This window comes from Suricata suricatta, chromosome 10 (genome assembly GCF_006229205.1).
Source record: "Suricata suricatta isolate VVHF042 chromosome 10, meerkat_22Aug2017_6uvM2_HiC, whole genome shotgun sequence".
Taxonomy (NCBI): Eukaryota; Metazoa; Chordata; class Mammalia; order Carnivora; family Herpestidae; genus Suricata; species Suricata suricatta.
This window is the reverse complement of record NC_043709.1, coordinates 84,542,707-84,546,284: the sequence shown is the minus strand read 5'-3', so window position 1 is coordinate 84,546,284 and position 3,578 is coordinate 84,542,707. Positions and strand designations below refer to the sequence as shown.

General features: G+C 42.1%; 1 pseudogene; it reads left to right on the top strand.

Annotated features, from left to right (window-relative positions):
- Positions 1 to 1,067: 1,067 nt before the first annotated feature.
- Positions 1,068 to 2,922, top strand: LOC115305694 (annotated as a pseudogene).
- The last annotated feature ends 656 nt before the right edge of the window (positions 2,923 to 3,578 follow it).

The window sequence follows — 3,578 nt, the reverse complement described above, 5'->3', positions numbered from 1 at the left end:
CACTTGGAACCCAGAGAGGGAGAAGCAGAAGGAATTGTTTTGGTTGTGAGCTACTGAGCTAAATGACTTATTTCTTTTCTTGCTACTCATTACAATCGCAAAACTATGGACATAAAAGTTGTGGTGAATTTTTATTTGGTTACTTCATGTGGTTTATTGCATATTATATACCATAAAATGACCGACCTTTCTGACTCTTCTCCCCTCTTAGTAATGGACTCTTGGTTGGCTGCTGCACCCATTTCTTTCCAGAAAGCCTGTTTTTTACCTTGAAGCTAGTTATGAACACTCTTTCCTCCTTTCTCCCTCTTCCTCTTTTCACAGCTTCCATGTGGGCCTAGAAGGGTAAAGCAAAGGGTTGAACTGTACATTCTGTGACATCAGTGCAGCTAACTGGATGATGCAAATGAGGAGAAAGGGGGCCAAAATGACATACATTAGACCTCGGCTAGCTGATTTGGGGATAAGGGTTTTAAAACTAGGGGCAATATTTGCATTTTAAACTCAATTGAGATTTTATATGGTTCTATAATTGCAATAAGGCCCTCTAGTCTGTGAACAAATGTGTCATAACTCAAGCTCAAGCACCACGCAAATATCCCATGTGTGAATTATTGCACAATACATTCACCCTGTTATGTCTTACAGCTTAATTAGTACATGAAGCTACATGACTTAGATTAACCCAAATGGGATTATGTCATGTGGTGTGTATAAAGGATGTTGGGAGGTATTTGGCACTTTTTTGGGGGCGGCAGGGAAAGCAGGGTTAATTTCTCTATAATTTCTTTTGGTGTCAGTTTCTGTGATATTTGAGCTGCAACAAGTTATATTGAACTTGGTTGGTTAAACACCATTGTTCAGTAAATATTTATTATTTACCTAGGAATTATGGAAGAATACCACATACTAGAAGAAATATGAAGCAGCAACTTTGAAGCCTTAACAAGGGAAATTGGCTGCCCCAATGCAACACAGCTTAACTCAGCCTCATCGAACTGGATCCAACACTCCCTGGGGTTGCTACAGCTCTTTGATCCTTAGAATCTTCTTCAACTCCAGCAAGAATGCTGCGTCAGGCGTTTCGCAGATTTGTCCAAAAGCTGGTACACAGACGTCCACTGGAGGAAGAAACATTTGGGATTTCTTTTGACAGAAGACTGAACATTCTTGATTTAGTGGCCCTGGGTGTGGGCCGCACAGTAGGTGCAGGTGTGTACATCCTGGCTAGTGAAGTGGTCAGTAATCAAGCAGGACCATCCATTGTAATCTGCTTTTTGGTGGCTGGCCTATCTTCTGTGCTAGCTGGACTGTGCTATGCTGAAATTAGTTCTCGGGTTCCCCATTCTGGCTCTTCATATCTGTACACTTATGCCATTATTGGTGAACTCTGGGCTTTCATCACTGGCTGGAACCTTATCCTGTCCTTTACTGCTGATACAGTCATTTATATCATGACCTGGGGCTTAACTTTTGACAACCTGCTTGGGAACCAGATGTCTCAGACTCTGCATGAAAGCATCTCTCAGCATATTCCCCAAGTCCTTGCAGACAATCTAGGCTACTTTGCTGTGGTCATTCTGTTGTTACTTAGAGAAATTGAATATTTGCATTTTTATGAGTTATTTGCCCTTTCCAAAGTGTTTACATTGGTGAAAATTTTGGTTCTCAGTTTTGTCATCATTTGTGGCTTCATTAAGGGGGACCCGCACAACTGGAAGCTCACAGAAGAGGACTACACAATGGCTGAACTCAATGACACCTCTAAGTTGGGCCCTCTGGGCTCTGGAGGATTTGTGCCTTTTGGCTTTGGGGGGATTCTCCGTGGAGCAACTACCTGTTTCTATACATTTATAGGTTTCAGCATTATTGTTACCAGAGTCAAAGAAGTCCAGAATCCCCAGCGTTCTATCCCCATGGGTATTGTGATTTCACTGGTCATCTGCTTTGTGGTGTATCTTGGTGTCTTTTCCTCACTTACACTTATGGTGCCTTACTACAAACTTCAACCTGGGAGCACCTTGCCTGAGGCATTTCTCCATATTGGCTGGGCAACTGCCTACTATGTTGTAGGTTTTGGATTTTTCTGTAGTGTTTGTGGCATTTTCATTGGCTTTATGACCCCCATTCACTGGGTGATATATATGATGGCAAAGGATGGCCTCTTGTTCCCTGTATTGACCAGGATCTATACTAGCATATACCCCCGCTTCATAGCCACTGTGATATTTACGATTATTGGAGCAATCATGACATTCTTCTTTGGAATCACTGATCTTGTGGACCTCAGGTTAATTGGAACACTGGTATCTTATTCTCTGGTTGCTTTTTGTGTTCTCATCCTCAGGTATCAACCTGAGAGGAAGAATGGGGAGCATGTAGCAGAGGTGCAGCAGCAGAATATACCTGCAACAGAGAGGCTGACACTACAGGGACTATTTTTTCCAGGCAGCTCCACCCCTACTTCATTTTCTGGCAGGGTTGTCTATGTTTGTTCATCACTGCTTGTTCTGCTGCTCACTCTTCTGTGCCTGGTGTTGGCCCAGTGGCCAGTTCTGCTTTCTGGAGACCCAGTATGGATTTCAGTGGCTGTGCTGCTCCTGGTGCTCATCACTGGGATCACAGGGGTCATCTGGAGACAGCACCAGAGCTCCAGTCCCCTTTACTTTAAGGTACCTGCTCTGCCTCTCCTCCCACTACTGAGCATCTTCATGAATGTTTATTTTATGATGCAGATGACAGCTGGCACCTGGGCCCGATTTGTTGTCTGGATGCTGATTGGGTTTGCTATCTACTTTGCCTATGGGATCCAGCACAGTCTCGTTGCTAACCCCACTTAAGTTAGGGCCCAAACTGTGGAACTTTAATTCAGCAGTGCCAGTACATATTTATTTGATATCATCACACCTGAATGCAGTAAGATCTCCCTGCAGGCACAATAATGGAAAGTACTCCTGAGTTTATGGAAAGCTAGGCCTCCCATAGGATGTTGGTGGGGTAAACACTAAAAGAGCTGTGCATTTATGGTGAAGTGAAGGATATGTGTTTGCTCTGCCCTTCCTTTTTTTTTTTTTTTTTACTTGTCTCCTTTTTAACTGTGTCATTAGCTGTTTTTTGGCTTTAAAAATTGTTTTTAAAGAAAGTTGTAAAAGTGTTTTCCTTTTTTTGGCTAAATATCTACTAGTGGCCATGGGGTGGGGAATTCAGTCAGTACTCTTGGTCTCAGTGTGGTGAGTGTGAGCCCATTTTGCATGTAGAGATTACTTAAGAAAATATCCAGTAGTAGAATTACTGGATCATATGGTAATTACTTTTTAAAATTTTTTGAGGAACCTCCATACTGTTTTCCATAGTGGCTGCACCAATTGACATTCCCACCAAAAGTGCACAAGGGTTCTTTTTTCTCCACATACTCGCCAACATATGTTTTCCTGTATTTTTATTTTAGCCATCCTGACTGGTATAAAATGATATTTGGTGATGTGATTGCAATTTTAATTTGTATTTTCCTGATGATTAGTGATGCTAAGCACCTTTTCATGAGCCTATTGGCCATCTATATTTCTTCTTTGGAAAAA